We start from the raw sequence: 10,793 nt of genomic DNA on the forward strand, positions 1-10,793 counted from the left end.
TTTGGGGGGGGGGGGGGGGGAGGCACCAAGCTGTGGCACAGAAGTATAGGAGTGGATATGGGGCTTTTGGCCCACCCATAAATTGTGCCTCCCCAGACTCAGGAGACACCAGTCACCTCTGTCTCCGGGTAGCCTGTTTCACTGCTTTACTACCCTCTTTGTGAGAGTTTTTTCCTAATATGTAACCTAAATGTTTGGCAATTCCAAGACTGAGTTAATAACTGAAGCATTCTACATCTTGTATTCTCCCCCCCTTAAGTTGATAAAAAATAGTTCCTAGAAGATGAGATTTCTGCACTGAATAGGTTTCTTCTTTTCAACAAGGAAATGAATATAGGTTAAAGCATGAAACTGCTTTGCTTGAACACTTGTCAAAATATAAGCTGTTTTGATGAATCCAGCAAACCACATCAGATAAATGAAAGTATTTCTCATCTCTGTTAGTCTTTTGAAGATGAATGCAATGGTCAAATCCCAGACAAAATTGCCTTAAAATGGTTAACCATGCACACACCATGGCATCAGTCAGCAACCTTTTTGCAGCTGCAGGGGAATGACTTTGCTCAGGTATGGGGAAGGCCCAAGGTAGGAGCTAGACATTTCTGCCTCTGACACTGCTTCTTCTGCCCAGCTGCAACATGAACAAAGTTTTCCCCCTGCCAGGGTCCACAGGCCAAATCTATCTCACAGGCCATAGGTTGACAACCCCAGCACCAATCGACTTCTGAAAAAAAAATAAAATCACTCCCTGCTATCTTAGTGCAAATATAAATACAGAATACATGCCATACAGAATACATACCATCTGTTCAAGTGCCTTGCATAAGCCAGATGGCATGTTGTTCCTTAAAAAAGTATGTCCGTGGGAATTAAGGAAAAAGTTAATTATGAGTACCTATTTTTCATATTACTGTTAATTTGTAGTTTACATGGCACTATATATTCATAGAGAGAAAAAAGTACTTAGTAATACTAGTATAGATTTTAAAAGTTCTGGTCTACTGGCTTGCCTTGAAATTGACTTTGTTTTTTCCAGTTTGAAATAGAAAGCCTTATTTTTGGAGAAACTGACCTGGCTCACTAGGGTAAGGTTTCTAGGGCTTGGGTAGACTTTGTAGAGGGAAAAAAAGGTATTGCAATAGCTAAAGTCATGCATTTTGAAACTTTAGTTCAAACATTTATTTCCTTCTGATGAAGGCCCAATTCAGTTAATAAGTTTACTGACCAAGGATTGTGCTATACTGCAAGTGAACTAGAGCAAGAATATAGGATTCTACTGGCACAGTCTATTTAGATACAATACACCCTGCTAAAGATGTAAGTCATTAATTATAGCCTAATCATGGGAGGGAAGTGATAAGACTGCTTTGCCCTTTATCCTCTGAACGACTGAAAGAAATTATCAAAGTTTCTGTGTTGCGCTAACCATCACGTACCTTTCATTGGCAGCTGTTTGAAGAATTGTCTAGAAGATGAATTTCTTTCTGGAAACACTTCAAGTCCTGGTGCTCTCCATATATTACCTTCTGGAGTCTCTTGTTCTGTGGGTTGTTCCCAGGCGAAAGAAGAATGTTACTGGTGAAATAGTGCTGATCACGGGAGCAGGGAGTGGAATTGGAAGACTAATGGCCTTAAAGTTTGCTCATCTTGGAGCTGTCCTTGTTCTTTGGGATGTTAATCAGGAAGGTAACAAGGAGACTGGTAGACTAGCCAAGGAAGTTGGAGCAGTGAGCGTACATACCTATACTTGTGACTGCAGCAAAAAGCAAGAGATCTACGAATATGCAGATAAGGTAAAATAGTGCATGCCTGTTAAGGTACTTTGTGTTACACATCTGATTATCATGTATTGACCTCCTGCTTTGTAGTCTGCAAACTTAGTGGGTCCAGAGTTCACGGAGCATAAGCAGCCTATCTTGATAATGCCAGTTTCTAGTGTTATTTTTTTTTCTCTTTCCCCTTACTCTCCCCACTCCTTGCCCTCTCTCTTCTGGTAGAAGGAGATAAATCATTCAGCTGTAATATTATCCTTGGATACTGCAAAGAGGATTCTTAGACATAGTTCGGTCCTTCGCCACGTGGTTTAAATTCTTGAGTAGTTAGTAGGGGTGGAATTATCTTTCCCTTTGTGCATTTAGATGGCAGCTTGTGGCATATGTGGCATTTTGGCTTGCACACAGGCAGTAGTTCAACTTTCCCTGTGATGTGGACACATAAGTTTGGGTGTGTAGACTGAGCATGCACAGCTGCTTACATGCAAGGCAGAAAATGTAGTTGCACAGAAATCTGTAATGTATAGAGGAGGGTTTGCCTGTTTTTATTTCAACAGCTGAATGGGTAGGGCATTTGCCCAGGGAGCCAGAAACCTGGGCTCTAACCCTCCCCCCACCAAGATGATGTTTGAATTGGAGTCTCTCTGTTCTCAGCACAGTGATCTAAACGCTGTGCCACAGGTTAGATACAGCTCAGTTTGTTCTACAGTGTTCCTTTTCAGTCTGGCCTGGGCAGCCAGGAGGCAGAGAGATGTGGGGCCAGGAGAAAGAGAACAACACAGAGCCAATGTGATGGCTCCTGTCATGGAAAGGAGACAAACTTGGGCATCAGCCTTGCACCTTGCTACCAGAAACTTCCCACTGCTACCTATCCTTTTCATCCAGTGACTATTACATGTAGCAGTGCACTGATATATTGGTTTCTGATCAGCTCGGCAGTGATAAAAGGGAGATTTACATTGTTGGCTATTGGCTGTTTTGGCTGTTGTAGCCAGTAATGCTTATCGATAATTATGCCTTCTAGTCAGAGCCCTGAACACTTGGGTTCCCTCTCCCCAATGTGGCCAGGGCCCCCAGATGCCTGGGTTCCCTCAGGAAATGGCGGGTTTCCCCTTGCAGGTGGGCAGCATTCTAACCTGCAAGGGGTCCTGCTTGAGGCTGATGGGAGTGAGAAGCAGGGGGCACCGCATGCATGTGCGCAGCCGCACACATGTGTGGCCAGGAGTAAATCAGTTATCAGATCGGCATTGGCCAATATGGTTGGTTAATAATTGGCTATTGCTATCAGCCAAGAAAATCTTTATCGGTGCACCCCTAATTACATGCAATAGTGACTGGGTATGACTGTAAACTGCAACCAACTGGAGGGCCTGGTGGCAACATGGTGGGGCTACTTATGTCAGGGTAGCTTCTATAAAATACCACAATGTTGCAACCTCCAAAGTAAGACAAGTATAGGGCACCTCAAAACCCTATCCCCCATTGCCTTGTGGGTACTCCTTCATTTGAGAGGCTAAGGGACATCACCCTGATAGAAACACACCCTCACTGAGTCATTAGGCAGTCAGCAGCAGTTCTTATCTCTTGCTCCGTGGCAGAATCCACCACCATGGAGGCACTGAAGTCTGGACTCAGTCTGGACTTTGGATTCTGTCTTAGTGGTCTAAAGTGGGGTGGTAGGTCTTGGGCAGGCTTCACTCCTCCATACCCTTGCCTGGGTGTACATGTCAGAGGTCTTTATAACTAGATCTCTTCCACCTACACCATGATCCAGAGGGTCAACCATTGCTTAGTATTATATGCAAGGGGCAGTGGCTCAGCTTCTAAAAGAGCCCTGGACAAAGATCTCGTTAATCCTGATGTGCAGTGTGGTTGCTAGAGCACAGTGTGTGGAAAGTCAGAGATGTAGATTCAAATTTATTCTGCATGAAGGGGGCCTACAACCTGGGTTACAGACATCTTGGGCAAATGCCCCAACCATTCAGGTACTGAGGTTAAAGTATAGGACTACCTTCAAACCGTCCTTTTTGTTCAAAGGACTTGCACTCAGGTATGCACATAAAAACCATTAACACTCCAGCAGAATGTAAAAATAGTAAGTAATCACTTAGCTTGATCAAGCACAAAGGAAAAGGAAGACAAGGACAGGCTTGGTGTGTAAGAGCAAAGGGAGATGTAGGGACAGGAGGGTCTCTATCCATTAAACTAGAACTCACCTTTCAATATTCATCTCCTGTCAGCAATAGCTGTGAAATCTATAGGCAAAGCATTCCATTTCCTCCTAATGACTGTCATTTTTTTTTCTATATAGATAACTGATGTAATGTTTTTAACTTCAGTAGGCCTGTACATGAATTGGAAAAACCCTACTCACCTGTTTACTTATGTGGAACCCTACTAGAACTCACAAGAGGAATTTCAATTTGTTTCTTTTAAAAATCTTCCTTATAATGATTATTTCTTGATGTGTGCTCTGTTAAATAATATACCTTGGAGTTTGTTTCATACCTTGCTGAACCAGTCTTTCAGAGAATAAAAGGTAAAGCAGTCTTACCACTTCCTGCCCATGACTATGCTGTAATTAATTACTTGTATCTTTACCAGGGTGTATTGTATTTAAATAGACTGTGCCAGTAGAGCCTATATTCTTGCTCTTGTTCCCTTGCAGTATAACACAATCCTTGATCAGTAAACCTACTAACTGAATTGAGCCTTCATTAGGAGGAAATAGGTGTTCAATCTTAAGTTTCAAAATGCACTACGTTAGCTATTTCACAGGCTTTTTTTTCCTCTACAAAGTCTACCCATGCCACGGCTAGAAACCTTACCCTCATGAGCCAGGTCATTTTCTCCAAAATAAGGCTTTCCCTTTGTAATCCTGGGCGCACATTACATGCGCCCTCACCTGAATAATGGGATCCTGGGGTACCCGGTAGCCAGTAGCCCTGCCCAGCCCCCCTGGGAAGCTGCTGCAGTGCCCCTGAGCAGACAGCCTCCCCTTACAATCAAGCACCCTCGCAGACAATTCTCAAACTATTTACAAGATTTAATTATTTACACATAACAAATAATCATTAAATAAGCACATGGATATACCGACTAATAAACCCTCAAGAACTTATTTGCACAGTCTCTCTCTTGCACACGGTGTACTGGGGATCCCATGCGCACTGCCCCTGGCAGGGTATCTCAGGGAGCGGGACTGTCTGTGTCCCTGCACACAGTTTGTGGACGCTCCCTGGCGCTGGTGTCTGCCTCTGTGCTACTGGAGTCTCTGGGCAGCAAGGGTCTCCAGGCAGCAAGCAGTGGCTCCTCTTCTACAGTTCCTGCAAGACAGCCTCCCCCTGCCTTTGACCCCCTTCCCCGGCTCTGCTGTGAACAGTGTCTGGGCTGCAGGCTGTAGCAACCTTCCTGTCCCACACAGCCTCACAGCCCCGGCAAATGCAGCCCCTCCCTGGGCTTTGCCTGCCCCTGGGGCCCCTCACCCATCAGGGAAACTAGGACAGACTCCGGCAGTCCCCCCCCCGGCTCTGCTGTGCTCGCCCAGCCACACTGGCTGCTTTGCAGTGCTCTCTCAGGGGCTCGCTGAGGGACCACTGTGTTGAGACTCTGAATCCGGTCTCCAGCCTGTCCCTGGGCCCCTCTCTCTCTCTTGTTTCCCGCCCCCTCCCCATGGGAAAACTGCTCCCCCTTTTATCCAAGCCTCTCAGCCAATCCCAGCTCAGGGCCCTTCCCAGGCTTTTGCTAAGGCTCTCTTTCAAAACTTTGCTGGGGTTACATCACCCCTCCCACTTCCAACAGGGCTGCTCCCAAAACAGCTTCATTTGCCCTCAGAGCCTACAATGTCCCCTCTGGGACAAGCTCTGTCTCTCCGCCAGGCAGTCCTTCCCATTCTGTTCAGGTGGGTCCATTTTTTAAAGGCTGCTACACCTTTATTTAAAAAGAAATAGCTGTAAGACTGCTGTTGACAACCCAATTAACATATGGAGGGTTGCAGTTCTGTTTGTACATGAGATGATTGCTTCAGTTTCTGCTCTTCACAGCTTTTCCAAGATATATTAGGAAGAAGTGGCAGTTGCTGAAGTTTAGCCAAAAATTATTTGCTTTTATTATTCGGCACAAGGAGAGCAAGACTTTTCTTAACCAAATTTCCCATTCCCAAAGAGAAGTGCCCAAAAGACAAATTAACAGTGCCTATCCCAGCAGCAAGTTGGGAGGATCCCCCCCAGCTCCTAGGAATCCTGGATCCTCAGAGCTTTGAAACAAATGATCAGCTCTCCACTTCACCTTGGAAAACACTGACAGAGAATGAAGTAAGGTCTTGTCCTTGTTTCATCAGGACATATGTCACTTACCCCCAACCTTCTCTCAGCAGTCTAATGTGGCATACTGTGGGTCTCTGGCACCCGGGAGCCAATGCTTGCATTTGCGCCCTCCCGCCCTGTCCGCAGCTGATTGGCGAGTGGGGGGGGGGGTCCCCCTGCAGCCCATCGCTGAGCGAGGGGTGGTCCCCTGGTGGCCAATTGCCAAGCCCAGAAACACCAGCAGTGAAACCAGAAGTGCCGCCGGGGACTGAGCCCAGCCCGTGCCCAGAGGCATGGCTACCCTCCGGCATTGCCAACATGTAGGGGGTGTATGTGGGTGCACATGCACCCCCTGAGATTGGCAGTGCACCCCCTGCAAAAAGCGCCACCAACACTGCTGGTGGCACCTGTGGCCAGTCGCTGCTCACCCTCCCTCCCAGCCGCCAACGTCTGTGGGCAGTCCCCGATTGCTACTGGCCGCCACTGACACTGCCAGTGGTGTTTGCAGGTAGTCGCCGACCACTGGTTGGCACTCACCACCCGCCACACCACTGACAGCACTGCGGCTGCCTGCACCAACGGCGCTGCAGCTGCCTGCGGGAGCTCGCCACTCGCTGCCACCATGCTCCCGCCGCTGACAGTGCCATTGCCACCTGCGGGTGCTCACCATGCCCTCCCCCAGCCTCCAGGGTCATGCAGCGTTCATGCCCCCCAGGCTCCCATCCATATGGTTCGCCACTGGGGAGAGTATCAGGGGGCTTCATGCATAAAAGATTCCTCTGGGAGCCTGGAGAAACCTTGTTACTTGTTAGAAATCAGCCATTTTGCTCAGGCTGGTGCTCACAATTAGTCAGCAGGTGGTTTAACCCTTAAGGAATTGTATAACAGGTGGGGTCCAAATCTGTACAGACCAAAAGGAAAGTAATCACAGTTGCATTTGGTGAGTTGTCTAACCCTGTAGATATATATTTTAGCATATTGCCAGATGGGGTTTTTATAGGCTTTGGCAAAAAAATGCCTGGTTTCTGAATCCCTATCGTGCTTATGCAAGAGGTGAGTGTTTAGATCCCTGGAGAGTTGCCTAGTGAATTTAAGTACCTCCAGAGTTAGGCAGCAGCTGAACAGAGCTGTTCTTGTTCTTTTCTTCTTTTCAATTGAAGTTTTAGACTTAGGTGCCTTAAAAGCATCCCTGGAAGTTTTAAAGAGATTAGACAGACATGTGACCAGAACGGTTTAGTCAGGGATGATCCTTCTGTGAGCAGGGGGTTGGACTTGGTGACCTCCTGAAGTCCCTTCCAGCACTTCTTTTCCATAATTCTATGTACATATATAGTAATAACAGTATAATGGTGTAGCTTAACTCCATACAGGTAGGAGCATTAGTTGTACCAGAGTAGGACACATTTACGGAAAATAGCCACACCTATATGAGGGACTGAACTGATATTAAAATCTTTGGAAAAAAATCACATCCCTAGTCAAATAGTATAGACATAAAGACATTAATTTGAAAGCTAATACACAAGGGACATCTATTGGCTGTCAGGATCCCTCTAGCACACATCAAGCTAAGGTAATGCTTTTATTGTCGTGGGAAGTGAGCAGTCAAGGCTGTACACATGTAGGTAAATATAAACTTTCCCTCATTCTTGCCAATAAGCCACCCCATCCATTTTGTAGGGACTGAATAGTTGAAGCAAATTTCCCAGAACTAATATTTTGCTTAAGTTAGTAACTACCCCTTCTAATACAAAAATTGTTTTGTTTTGCTTGTTTTTTCTCATCCAACCCTAAGAGTCTCTGCCAAATTTGACACGATTGCCATTCATAACCTTTTCTGCAGAATTATATTGCTGTTTTCTGTATTGCAGCACTCAGTGTAGGAGCCATTGTAAAATTATTAAAAAATTGCCCCTGCCTCAAATTGCTTAGAGCCTTAAATGACAATGTGTTGGATGATGGAGAGAGGAGTGTAGAAAGAGAACATAAAGCAAAATGGTCAGAATGGACAGGCATGTCTTATGCATTTTCTGTTTGTATATCAAACTTGTCCCTGTGTCTAGCTCCCTTTGGTTTTTTGGTTTTCTTTAATCTTTTTTCTTATCCTTGGCAGTTTACTAGAGATATCAGGCTACAATGAAAGGAAATTTTAGCTAAAGGGAAAGGAGTTTTATAAAACCTTTCTCTCCACTCTGCTGCATTACCAGAAGGCAGGGTAAAGATGCACCTTTAAGCTAGGGGCAGACATTCAAAAAGCCAGAGGCAGAATCAAAGTTACACAGTGTTCTGTAAGCAGCACAGTTTAGATCAGTAGAGAAAAGAACACACCTTCGTTGCAGGGGCAAATCTTAGACCGGGTTTCACCATTTTTAAACAAGTCTGTGTGTGTTGAACTTCTGTTCTGTTACAGGTAGAGACCAGTTTCCGATCACTTATACTTGTAAAAGTGTCATGTCTGTACCTGTATAGGCCTTAAAGACTAACTGAATCAGAAATACAGAAGCTTTCATGAGACACAGCTCACATTACTAAAGGTTGTGCATGCACTGCTTACACTTCCCAGTACATAAACATATAATAACTTCAAAGTAGGGGATTCCTTTAAGAGCTAAGATCTAGAATAATTTGGTTACACAGTAAAGAAACAGCCAAAAGCAGCAGAATATGTGAAAACAGCACGGTTGTAATTCAAAGCAAAGAATGGATGTTTCAGAGTCCTTGTTTAAGCAAGTTGCTAACTGAGAGAGGTCCTAGGTTGTTGGGATAGTGAGGCAAATTATCTTGCCAATATAGGTGTGCATGTAAGCGTTGCTTTTCCACTTGAACCTAAGGACACTAAAATCCTATATTTCAGCTGACTTAACAAAGCCTGGTATATTTTGGAAAGGTTGTCCTGCACTGCAGCAAGATATCTACTGGCTGCATGGCTGCTAACAGGGGTAAGTCTCCAACAGTGATTCCTAGAAAAAAAAAGGTTGAAAACTAGAAAGGTTACCAATTTGGAGTAAACAAATGTGAAACATGCTTTTGATTCTTTTAACTGTTGCACAACAGGTTGACTTTTTTCTCTCGTCTTCCAGGTGAAAAAAGAAGTTGGAGATGTTAGCATCCTAATCAACAATGCTGGCATTGTATCTGGAAAGAAATTTCTCGATTGTCCAGATTCCCTTGTGCAGAAAACCATAGAGGTGAACACTATGGCACACTTCTGGGTAATTTTTTTTTTTTATGGATAAGCTTACTAACACCCAGGTGTGTGTGGTTGGGGGAACAGTGGTGTTGTCTTGGTTGAAATACTGTCCCCAATTCCAAACAAGAATTATATGACTGACTGGGATTGTGAGTCCATACTCTCAAGCTGGTGGCATATCTGTGAGCCTGTGATATAGAAGCAGGTGGGAAAATGACAGAATGAAGGAATGGCAACAGCTCCCTAGCACATGCATAAAACATGGCTTTGCTTAAAGAGCATATGAACCCCATACCCCATGTTGGTAGACTTCATAGTATTCAGAAACTCTCTTAAAACAACTCTTATCAGATTTACATATGCCAAATTTTGTAATCAGTATTGTGCTGTGTTCCTTAATAGGAGGACAAATTAGCTGCTCCGTCACCAGAAAAGTGCTGTTGGCTGTTGTCAAGGAACAAGTAGGGCTCACTCTGATTTGAGGAGCTACAGTAGGAAATGGGAGCTAGATTCACAAAGTCTTCAAGCTTATAAACTCTCATTATAATCAACAGAAAGTTAGGCAACTAAATGCAGCATTATCACTTAAACTAGTGTTTTTTAAAATTATTCTGTGGACTCCTGAGGTCATCAGGGGCTCCACAAAGAGATTGAGGGGTAACAGCAGAGCAGGCTGGGAGACATTGCACTGCCATTGCCAAACTGGGTCACCTGGCTCCACATCCTCTTCAGGACAGGGGTAGGGGTTCCACAGCAAGTGATATGAGAGGGTTCCATGACATTTTGAAAGTTTGAATATCACTGACCTAAACAACCATGATGCATGTGAGCTCAGGTAATAGGAACCATTGTTATATAATATTCTAAATGTCTGACCTATATACTTTGGCACGCTTGATTTTTTTCTTCACAAATGCTTAATTGAATTGCATTTCTCCATGATGAGAGAGGCTTATTAAAACATGCTACTCTCTCCATTTCCTGAAAAAGCAAAATCCCTAAGTGACAGTAGAAAGGTAAGAAGTTCTGGTTTCCCATGCCTGATTTCTGTTTCGTTTCGTGTCAGTAGGCCCATGTAGAAAATGTTGCTGTGCCTAGCTCTTAAGTGTAGAGAACCTGTAGCATACAGAACATTTTGTTTCATAAAGTGCTCTCTGGCTGGCAATGAACTACTTCCTACCTTCTTCCCAGTAACTGATAACATGAGGGAACAAAAATATATTGATGAGTCTCACTTCCTGGTGCAGTTGTTGAATAAAGCAGGAATACTTTTTGCCCTGTCCAGTTCTCTCTGGAGTGAAGCCAGATGCATGATTGTGGTCTGTTGTAAATAGCAGATGTCTAGCAGGATTCCTTCTAACATGGCATTCTCTCTTTTGAACTGATAAATGACACTGTGCAATATTTTTAGGAAATGTTCAGTGTTTAATCATGGTTTTTCCCCATGTTTCATAGACTTACAAAGCCTTCCTTCCAGCTATGATTGCCTCTAACCATGGACATTTGGTTAGTATTGCAAGTTCAGCA

General features: G+C 44.4%; 1 pseudogene; it reads left to right on the forward strand.

The window, feature by feature from the left end:
* LOC102379710 overlaps positions 1 to 10,793 on the forward strand; it is an 18,243-nt pseudogene that overhangs the window by 1,571 nt on the left and 5,879 nt on the right.

The sequence above is a fragment of the Alligator sinensis genome, unplaced genomic scaffold, assembly GCF_000455745.1.
Source record: "Alligator sinensis unplaced genomic scaffold, ASM45574v1 scaffold999_1, whole genome shotgun sequence".
In the NCBI taxonomy this organism is placed as follows: Eukaryota; Metazoa; Chordata; order Crocodylia; family Alligatoridae; genus Alligator; species Alligator sinensis.